The sequence below is a fragment of the Oncorhynchus masou genome, unplaced genomic scaffold (genome assembly GCF_036934945.1).
Source record: "Oncorhynchus masou masou isolate Uvic2021 unplaced genomic scaffold, UVic_Omas_1.1 unplaced_scaffold_4806, whole genome shotgun sequence".
Taxonomy (NCBI): domain Eukaryota; kingdom Metazoa; phylum Chordata; class Actinopteri; order Salmoniformes; family Salmonidae; genus Oncorhynchus; species Oncorhynchus masou.
Window position 1 is genome coordinate 1 of NW_027011202.1, and position 11,419 is coordinate 11,419.

The 11,419-nt window shown below is 45.5% G+C and overlaps 1 pseudogene; it reads right to left on the reverse strand.

Annotated features, from left to right (window-relative positions):
- Positions 1 to 1,380: 1,380 nt before the first annotated feature.
- Positions 1,381 to 10,694, reverse strand: LOC135535330 (E3 ubiquitin-protein ligase MYLIP-A-like; annotated as a pseudogene).
- Positions 10,695 to 11,419: the final 725 nt, after the last annotated feature.

Here is an 11,419-nt window from a genome sequence, read left to right on the forward strand (position 1 = left end):
CCTGTGGGCCCTGGGGTCATCCTTGTGACATGTTGACTGCATGTCTTGTGGGCCCTGGGGTCGTCCTTATGACATGTTGACTGCATGTCTTGTGGGCCCTGGGGTCATCCTTATGACATGTTGACTGCATGTCTTGTGGCCCTGGGGTCATCCTTATGACATGTTGACTGCATGTCTTGTGGGCCCTAGGGGTCATCCTTATGACATGTTGACTGCATGTCTTGTGGCCCTGGGGTCATCCTTATGACATGTTGTGCTGCCATCCTGCCCTGGTTGTCATATGGTGACAAGGACCATGTTATTTTGCTGTTCTTTGACAAAAATGTCTCTTTCAGCTGGGGGGTTCTCTTCTTCATCTGAAGATGATACATTGTGGCTCTGGGTTGTATTCTTCCCCATCTTCTTCTTCAGATTCCTGCTCCTCTTCTAAATCATTGTTCTCTAGTTCCTCCTGGACATCTGATAAAATCTGATCTACGACCTGTTGGGCACTGAAACGTGCACTCGTGGCTTCAGCAAAGAGAGAGCTGGGGGGACTGTCATCTGCAGCACCTTTATAGTCTCTGACTGCATTCCCCATTAGTTAACAATGCTTTTAAGAAATGTTTATTTGGACTGAAATTGTTTAAATTTTGTCTGTGAACTTGCGTCATGTGTGGGGTCGTGGAGGGGAAATTCTGCAGATGCTGCAGTCCAAATCGGAGATTTTTGGTTCCAACCGCCGTGTCTCTGTGTGAGACGCAGAGTAGGTGAACGGATGATCTCCGCATGTGTGGTTCCCACCGTGAAGCACGGAGGAGGTCTTGTTATGGTGTTTTGCTGGTGACACTGTCGGTGATGTATTTAGAAATCAAGGCACACTTAACCAGCATGGCTACCACAGCATTCTGTAGCGTTACGCCTTCCCTTCTGGCTTCCGTTTAATGGGACTATCATTTGTTTTTCCAACAGAACAACGACCCAACACACCTCCAGGCTGTGTAAGGGCTATTTGATCAAGAAGGAGAGTGATGGAGTGCTGCATCAGTTGACCTGGCCTCCACAATCACACGACCTCAACTAAATTGAGATGGTTTGGGATGAGTTAGACCGCGGAGTAAAAGGAAAGCAGTGCTCAGCTTATGTGGGAACTCCTTCAAGACTGTTGGAAAATCATTCCAGGTTAAACTGGTTGAGAGAATACCAAGAGTGTGCAAAGCTGTCATCAAGGCAAAGGATGGCTATTTGAAGAATAAAATATTTTTATTAGTTTAATATTTTTTGGTTACTCCATGATTCCATATGTGTTATTTCATAGTTTTGATGGCTTCGCTCTTAGGTAGAAATGTAGAAAATAGTAAAAATAAAGAAAAACCCTTGAATGAGTAGGTGTGTCTAAACTGGTAGTGAGTGAGTGAGTATGTATATATATACTTATTTTAAACCATGGCATTATGGATACCTCTAGCTGGACGGCACAGTTGTGGCAGCACACCATGTGTCCACAGGGGCAGAAGGCAGCGTCCATCTCCTCTTCACAGCACAGCATACACAGCAGAGCATCCTGGAGCTGCTGCAGCTTCTCCTCCAGAACCCGGCTCCTCTGGCACCCCTCACAGCCTCCTTCCCCCACCCCAGGGGACCGCGACGGGCTCTGCCTGCCGGACACACAGTCCCCTGCCATGCCGGCGTTGTAGAGCGCCCTGCGGCAGTGGTCGTAGACCTCCTTGGAGGTGCGTCGGATGTCGAAGACATACTTCTTGCCCAGGTCGATGTGCTCGTTGAGGAAGAGAGACGCCAGGTGACCCTTGAAGTCACGGCTGTACTGCATCATCACGTCGTTCGTCACCGTGTCACACCTGAAGGACAAGTAAGATTACAGTTATTGACCAAAAACACTCAAATCAATATTATAAAATGTTATTACACTATGAAACTGGAGTGACTCCACATGTACACTAAAACTAAACTTAGCAGCAACTCATGGAAATTATCAGAAAATGTACAGCATATACTGTGCTAGCATATACTGTGCTGCATATTAAACATGTCTTACTCTACATTGGTTCACAGCAGAGATGTTTTTACAAGAGGAAAATGTCACCCTGTGTGAGCATGTTGTTGGTGTGTAAGCCATGCTACATGCTACATGGTTGCTGACCTGTAGAAGGCATGTTGTTGGTATGTGAGCCATGCTACATGGTTGCTGACCTGTAGAAGGCATGTTGTTGGTATGTGAGCCATGCTACATGGTTGCTGGCCTGTAGAAGGCATGTTGTTGGTATGTGAGCAATGCTACATGGTTGCTGACCTGTAGAAGGCATGTTGTTGGTATGTGAGCCATGCTACATGGTTGCTGACCTGTAGAAGGCATGTTGTTGGTATGTGAGCCATGCTACATGGTTGCTGACCTGTAGAAGGCATGTTGTTGGTATGTGAGCCATGCTACATGGTTGCTGACCTGTAGAAGGCATGTTGTTGGTATGTGAGCCATGCTACATGGTTGCTGACCTGTAGAAGGCATGTTGTTGGTATGTAAACCATGCTACATGGTTGCTGACCTGTAGAAGGCATGTTGTTGGTATGTGAGCCATGCTACATGGTTGCTGACCTGTAGAAGGCATGTTGTTGGTATGTGAGCCATGCTACATGGTTGCTGACCTGTAGAAGGCATGTTGTTGGTATGTGAGCCATGCTACATGGTTGCTGACCTGTAGAAGGCGTGTTGTTGGTATGTAAACCATGCTACATGCTACATGGTTGCTGACCTGTAAAAGGCGTGTTGTTGGTATGTGAGCCATGCTACATGGTTGCTGACCTGTAGAAGGCATGTTGTTGGTATGTGAGCCATGCTACATGGTTGCTGACCTGTAGAAGGCATGTTGTTGGTATGTGAGCCATGCTACCTGGTTGCTGACCTGTAGAAGGCATGTTGTTGGTATGTGAGCCATGCTACATGCTACATGGTTGCTGACCTGTAGAAGGTGTGTTGTTGGTATGTAAACCATGCTACATGGTTGCTGACCTGTAGAAGGCATGTTGTTGGTATGTGAGCCATGCTACATGGTTACTGACTAGAAGGCATGTTGTTGAGTATGTGAGCCATGCTACATGGTTGCTGACCTGTAAGAAGGCATGTTGTTGGTATGTTGAGCCATGCTACATGGTTGCTGACCTGTAGAAGGCATGTGGTTGGTATGTGAGCCATGCTACATGGTTGCTGACCTGTAGAAGGCATGTTGTTGGTATGTGAGCCATGCTACATGGTTGCTGACCTGTAGAAGGCATGTTGTTGGTATGTGAGCTATGCTACATGCTACATGGTCACGACCTGTATAAGGTGTGTTGTTGGTATGTAAACCATGCTACATGGTTGCTGACCTGTAAAAGGCTTGTTGTTGGTATGTAAACCATGCTACATGGTTTCTGACCTGTAGAAGGCGTAAGGTTGGTATGTAAACCATGCTACATGGTTGTTGACCTGTAGAAGGCATGTTGTTGGTATGTGAGCCATGCTACATGGTTACTGACCTGTAGAAGGCGTGTTGTTGGTATGTAAACCATGCTACATGGTTGCTGACCTGTAGAAGGCATGTTGTTGGTATGTAAACCATGCTACATGGTTGCTGACCTGTAGAAGGCGTGTTGTTGGTATGTAAACCATGCTACATACTACATGGTTGCTGACCTGTAGAAGGCATGTTGTTGGTATGTAAACCATGCTACATGGTTGCTGACCTGTAGAAGGCATGTTGTTGGTATGTGAGCCATGCTACATGGTTGCTGACCTGTAGAAGGCATGTTGTTGGTATGTGAGCCATGCTACATGGTTACTGACCTGTAGAAGGCATGTTGTTGGTATGTGAGCCATGCTACATGGTTGCTGACCTGTAGAAGGCATGTTGTTGGTATGTGAGCCATGCTACATGGTTGCTGACCTGTAGAAGGCATGTTGTTGGTATGTGAGCCATGCTACATGCTACATGGTTGCTGACCTGTAGAAGGCATGTTGTTGGTATGTGAGCCATGCTACATGCTACATGGTTGCTGACCTGTAGAAGGCATGTTGTTGGTATGTGAGCCATGCTACATGGTTGCTGACCTGTAGAAGGCATGTTGTTGGTATGTAAACCATGCTACATGGTTGCTGACCTGTAGAAGGCATGTTGTTGGTATGTAAACCATGCTACATGGTTGCTGACCTGTAGAAGGCATGTTGTTGGTATGTGAGCCATGCTACATGGTTGCTGACCTGTAGAAGGCATGTTGTTGGTATGTGAGCCATGCTACATGGTTGCTGACCTGTAGAAGGCATGTTGTTGGTATGTGAGCCATGCTACATGGTTGCTGACCTGTAGAAGGCATGTTGTTGGTATGTAAACCATGCTACATGGTTGCTGACCTGTAGAAGGCATGTTGTTGGTATGTAAACCATGCTACATGGTTGCTGACCTGTAGAAGGCATGTTGTTGGTATGTAAACCATGCTACAAGGTTGCTGACCTGTAGAAGGCATGTTGTTGGTATGTGAGCCATGCTACATGCTACATGGTTGCTGACCTGTAGAAGGCATGTTGTTGGTATGTGGAGCCATGCTACATGCTACATGGTTACTGACCTGTAGAAGGCGTGGGTCTCTGTGATGGCCCGGTACAGGCCGCTGGCAGCTCTGGTGCTTGTCATCTTAAACAGCAGGGCCACATCCTCACCACTGTCCTTAGTGATGGTCATGCACACATTCTTCCCTGACTGGGTGGCCATCTGGATGATGGGATAAATGATCCTAGAACAGAGGACAGAGAGTCATTGTAGGCTCTATATAACTTCATATTAAATGTCCAACAGGAGAACATTGCCTTGTGTGTCTACACCTGTAGATAGAACTACATAATCACATAGTAACGGTGTCTAGACCTGTAGACAGAACTACATAATCACATAGTAACGGTGTCTAGACCTGTAGACAGAACTACATAATCACATTAACGGTGTCTAGACCTGTAGACAGAACTACATAATCACATATTAACGGTGTCTAGACCTATAGACAGAACTACATAATCACATAGTAACGGGTGTCTAGACCTGTAGACAGAACTACATAATCACATAGTAACGGTGTCTACGCTAACAGGAGCATGCTGCCTTGAGTTTGTATAACCGGGCTGAAGTTATATTTTCCACTCTGCTACCTGCCACTCTGATACAAAAAGATTTCCCAAGCTTTAAACATCCCAATGAGCACTGTGCAAGCGATAATATTGAAATGGAAGGAGTATCAAACCACTGCAAATCTACCAAGACCTGGTCCCTCTAAACTTTCAGCTCACAAGGAGAAGACTGATCAGAGATGCAGCCAAGAGGCCCATGATCACTCTGGATGAACTGCAGAGATCTACAGCTGAGGTGGGAGACTCTGTCCATAGGACACAATCAGCCGATATTGCACAAATCTGGCCTTTATGGAAGAGTGGCAAGAAGAAAGCCATTTCTTAAAGATATTCTTAAAAGTGTTGTTTAAAGTTTCCCACAAGCCACCTGGGAGACACACCAAACATGTGGAAGAAGGTGCTCCTGTCAGATGAAACCAAAATTGAACTTTTTGGCAACAATGCAAAACGTTATGTTTGGCGTAAAAGCAACACAGCTCGTCACCCTGACCACACCATCCCCACTGTCAAACATGGTGGTGGCAGCATCATGGTTTGGGTCTGCTTTTCTTCAGCAGGGACAGGGAAGATGGTTAAAATTGATGGGAAGTTGGATGGAGCCAAATACAGGACCATTCTGGAAGAAAACCTGATGGAGTCTGCAAAAGACCTGAGACTGGGATGGAGATTTCTTCCAACAAGACAATGATCCGAAACATAAAGCAAAATCTACAATGGAATGGTTCAAAAATAAACATATCCAGGTGTTAGAATGGCCAAGTCAAAGTCCAGACCTGAATGCAATCGAGAATCTGTGGAAAGAACTGAAAACTGCTGTTCACAAATGCTCTCCATCCAACCTCACTGAGCCTGAGCTGCTTCAGCAAGGAGGAATGGGAAAGAATTTCAGTCTCTCGATGTGCAAAACTGATAGAGACATACCCCAAGCGACTTACAGCTGTAATCACAGCAAAAAGGTGGCACTACAAAGTATTAACTTAAGGGGGCTGAATAATTTGCACGCCCCAATTTTTCCGTTTTTTGATTTGCTAAAAAAGTTTGGAAATATCCAATAAAATGTCGCTCCACTTCATGATTGTGTCCCACTTGTTGTTGATTCTTCACAAAAAAATACAGTTTTATATCTTTATGTTTGAAGCCTGAAATGTGGCAAAAGGTTGCAAAGTTCAAGGGGGCCGAATACTTTTCAAGCAAGGCACTGTACCTGTTGTTGGGGTGAAGTCAGGTCAGTGTAGTGAATATACCTGTTGGTGGGGGTGAAGTCAGGTTAGTGTAGTGAATATACCTGTTGGTGGGGGGTGAAGTCAGGTTAGTGTAGTGAATATACCTGTTGGTGGGGGTGAAGTCAGGTTAGTGTAGTGAATATACCCAAGGTGGGGGTGAAGTCAAGTCAGTGTAGTGAATATACCTGTTGGTGGGGGTGAAGTCAAGTCAGTGTAGTGAATATACCTGTTGGTGGGGGGTGAAGTCAGGTCAGTGTAGTGAATATACCTGTTGGTGGGGTGAAGTCAGGTCAGTGTAGTGAATATACCTGTTGGTGGGGGGAAGTCAGGTCAGTGTAGTGAATATACCTGTTGGTGGGGGTGAAGTCAGGTCAGTGTAGTGAATATACCTGTTGGTGGGGGTGAAGTCAGGTCAGTGTAGTGAATATACCTGTTGGTGGGGTGAAGTCAGGTCAGTGTAGTGAATATACCTGTTGGTGGAGGTGAAGTCAGGTTAGTGTAGTGAATATACCTGTTGGTGGGGGTGAAGTCAGGTTAGTGTAGTGAATATACCTGTTGGTGGGGGTGAAGTCAGGTCAGTGTAGTGAATATACCTGTTGGTGGAGGTGAAGCTGTGGTTAGTGTAGTGAATATACCGGTTGGTGGGGGTGAAGTCAGGTCAGTGTAGTGAATATACCTGTTGGTGGGGGTGAAGTCAGGTTATGTGGTGAATATACCTGTTGGTGGGGGTGAAGTCAGGTCAGTGTAGTGAATATACCTGTTGGTGGGGGTGAAGTCAGGTTAGTGTAGTGAATATACCTGTTGTTGGGGTGAAGTCAGGTTAGTGTAGTGAATTATACCTGTTGGTGGGGGTGAAGTCAGGTTAGTGTAGTGAATATACCTGTTGTTGGGGTGAAGTCAGGTCAGTGTAGTGAATATACCTGTTGGTGGGGGTGAAGTCAGGTTAGTGTAGTGAATATACCTGTTGTTGGGGTGAAGTCAGGTCAGTGTAGTGAATATACCTGTTGGTGGGGGTGAAGTCAGGTTAGTGTAGTGAATATACCTGTTGTTGGGGTGAAGTCAGGTTAGTGTAGTGAATATACCTGTTGGTGGGGGTGAAGTCAGGTTAGTGTAGTGAATATACCTGTTGTTGGGGTGAAGTCAGGTCAGTGTAGTGAATATACCCTGTTGGTGGAGGTGAAGTCAGTTAGTGTAGTGAATATACCTGTTGGTGGGGGTGAAGTCAGGTCAGTGTAGTGAATATACCTGTTGGTGGGGGTGAAGTCAGGTCAGTGTAGTGAATATACCTGTTGGTGGGGGTGAAGTCAGGTCAGAGGTAGTGAATATACCTGTTGGTGGGGGTGAAGTCAGGTCAGTGTAGTGAATATACCTGTTGGTGGGGGTGAAGTCAGGTCAGTGTAGTGAATATACCTGTTGGTGGGGCTGAAGTCAGGTTAGTGTAGAATATACCTGTTGTTGGGGGTGAAGTCAGGTCAGTGTAGTGAATATACCTGTTGGTGGGGTGAAGTCAGGTCAGTGTAGTGAATATACCTGTTGGTGGGGGGTGAAGTCAGGTCAGTGTAGAGAATATACCTGTTGGTGGGGGTGAAGTCCTCCTGGACAGATAGATACCCCTTCAGGGCCGACCCCTATAGCCAGCCTCTGTCCCTCCGAGTCCCTGGCCCAGTGCCACTCCACCCGTAGTTCTCCAGGGAGGACACCAGCTGGAGGGCCTGGTACTCTGCTGACGCCTGGCTCAGACCCTCAAGCTCACGGTGCTTCTCCTGGATGCTGCAGATGGACACGGCAGGATTGGACAGAATATTTACGTTTTCTGCTGTTGTAATACTGCTCAATCACCAGGGGGCCCACCCATAGAATGAAACATGTTTTCTACGTTCTATTTCAAATGCTGCCACCAAATAATCCCTGCTCGGTTTCTTTTTTCTGTCCTCCATTGTTTAAATTTTGTTTATATACAGTGCCTTGTGAAAGTATTCGGCCCCCTTGAACTTTGCGACCTTTTGCCACATTTCAGGCTTCAAACATAAAGATATAAAACTGTATTTTTTTGTGAAGAATCAACAACGAGTGGGACACAATCATGAAGTGGAACGACATTATTGGATATTTCAAACTTTTTCAACAAATCAAAACTGAAAACTTGGGCGTGCAAAATTATTCAGCCCCCTTAAGTTAATACTTTGTAGCGCCATCTTTTGCTGCGATTACAGCTGTAAGTCGCTGGGGTATGTCTCTATCAGTTTTGCACATCGAGAGACTGACATTTTTTCACATTCCTCCTTGCAAAACAGCTTGAGCTCAGTGAGGTTGGATGGAGAGCATTTGTGAACAGCAGTTTTCAGTTCTTTCCACAGATTTTCGATTGGATTCAGGTCTGGACTTTGACTTGGCCATTCTAACACCTGGATATGTTTATTTTTGAACCATTCCATTGTAGATTTTGCTTTATGTTTTGGATCATTGTCTTGTTGGAAGACAAGTCTCCGTCCAGTCTCAGGTCTTTTGCAGACTCCATCAGGTTTTCTTCCAGAATGGTCCTGTATTTGGCTCCATCCATCTTCCCCATCAATTTTAACCATCTTCCCTGTCCCTGCTGAAGAAAATCAGGCCCAAACCATGATGCTGCCACCACCATGTTTGACAGTGGGTATGGTGTGTTCAGGGTGATGAGCTGTGTTGCTTTTACGCCAAACATAACGTTTTGCATTGTTGCCAAAAAGTTCAATTTTGGTTTCATCTGACCAGAGCACCTTCTTCCACATGCTTGGTGTGTCTCCCAGGTGGCTTGTGACAAACTTTAAACAACACTTTTTTATGGATATCTTTAAGAAATGGCTTTCTTCTTGCCACTTCCATAAAGGCCAGATTTGTGCAATATACGACTGATTGTTGTCCTATGGACAGAGTCTCCCACCTCAGCTGTAGATCTCTGCAGTTCATCCAGAGTGATCATGGGCCTCTTGGCTGCATCTCTGATCAGACTTCTCCTTGTATGAGCTGAAAGTTTAGCGGGATGGTCAGGTCTTGGTAGATTTGCAGTGGTCTGATACTCCTTCCATTTCAATATTATCGCTTGCACAGTGCTCCTTGGGATGTTTAAAGCTTGGGAAATCTTTATGTATCCAAATCCGGCTTTAAACTTCTTCACAACAGTATCTCGGACCTGACTGGTGTGTTCCTTGTTCTTCATGATGCTCTCTGCGCTTTTAACGGACCTCTGAGACTATCACAGTGCAGGTGCATTTATACGGAGACTTGATTACACACAGGTGGATTGTATTTATCATCATTAGTCATTTAGGTCAACATTGGATCATTCAGGAGATCCTCACTGAACTTCTGGAGAGAGTTTGCTGCACTGAAAGTAAAGGGGCTGAATAATTTTGCACGCCCAATTTTTCAGTTTTTGATTTGTTAAAAAGTTTGAAATATCCAATAAATGTCGTTCCACTTCATGATTGTGTCCCACTTGTTGTTGATTCTTCACAAAAAATACAGTTTTATATCTTTATGTTTGAAGCCTGAAATGTGGCAAAAGGTCGCAAAGTTCAAGGGGGCCGAATACTTTCGCAAGGCACTGTATATATAAAAAAAATATCTACAAATTAAAATGTACTGAAACTAAACTAAACACATGAGGAATGAGAACTGTACTTTAGTGCCCGGTTAGGAATGTATATAGCTGCAGGGCTAGCTGAGTCAGCAGCCTAGTGTTTTAGGGACAGATGTTGTGAATCCCATTTATATGCTGATTTGGGAGTATTTAGGCTCCTCCCACATCAAGGCAATAACAGAAGACCAAACCATGGTTTAGTCAGCTATTCAGATGTCCTTCACAAATCAAAAGGTTATATTTTTATCATCTTGTATCTATAGCAGTTCTACAAGTCAGCACAGAGAAGTACTTAGTAAGACATGGAATGCAGGTGGAGTCAAGTTACTCATTGCTGTGCTGACCTGTTGATGGTTGCCAGGTCAGGCTCCTGTCTGAAGATCTGGCTGGAGCAGTACTTGGCTGTGTTCTGGTTGTAGTCTCCGTACTCAGCCTGGGCTAGGAGGGCACACAGCTCCTTGGCCTGCTCAGCCTCCATCTGCAGGCTGCCACTGTCCAGCTCCTCCTTTATGTGCAGAAAGAACATATGTCTGGAGGAAAGAGGGATGTGTAAAGGGTTATATGATGGACATGAGGAAGAACGAGGATACAACTTCACAAAACTGCAGTGATAATGGGGAAACTAATTCAATATTTTTGCCTCGTCAAAAGAGGACATTGCACTGAAAAGAGGAACGAAGATAATCCTCTTTGTAGGCCCTAAATCTAGGTTGAAGATACCCAGGTTAGAACAACGCAATAACTAGTATCACTGGTCCCTTTGTCTAGAGTTCTTCCTCATTTATGCAAAGAATTATGGGATATTAGAATCCTCTTGTTGTTATCTTCAACATAGTCCTAAAAGAGAAAGAACAAGAATACAGCTTAACTGCTGATGGTAAACTAGCCCTCTGTGCCTCCTCAAAACAGGAAGTTGCACTGAATAGAGGAATGAAGATAGCCTTCTTTATAAAATGACAGTTCTCTCATGCCTGTTATGAGCGCTTGACCTTTCTGTCCACAGGGTCAGCTATCCATCTATTTCTCCAGTGAGGAATGTGGGCAGCAGAATTGCTGGTACAGGCAGGTCACGACCCCATACAGTCCCATGTGATAAACAGGAAGCCTGTTTAAAATTAACAAACTCAGTCTGTGCTTCACTCCAATGTATACTACTATGGTGTAACGGCACAGTGTCGGAGGTGTAACGGCACAGTGTCGGGGGTGTAACGGCACAGTGTCGGGGTGTAACGGCACAGTGTCGGGGTGTAATGGCACAGTGTCGGCGGTGTAACGGCACAGTGTCGGCGGTGTAACGGCACAGTGTCGGGGGTGTAACGGCACAGTGTCGGGGTGTAACGGCACAGTGTCGGCGGTGTAACGGCACAGTGTCGGCGGTGTAGCGGCACAGTGTCGGGGGTGTAACGGCACAGTGTCGGGGTGTAGCGGCAC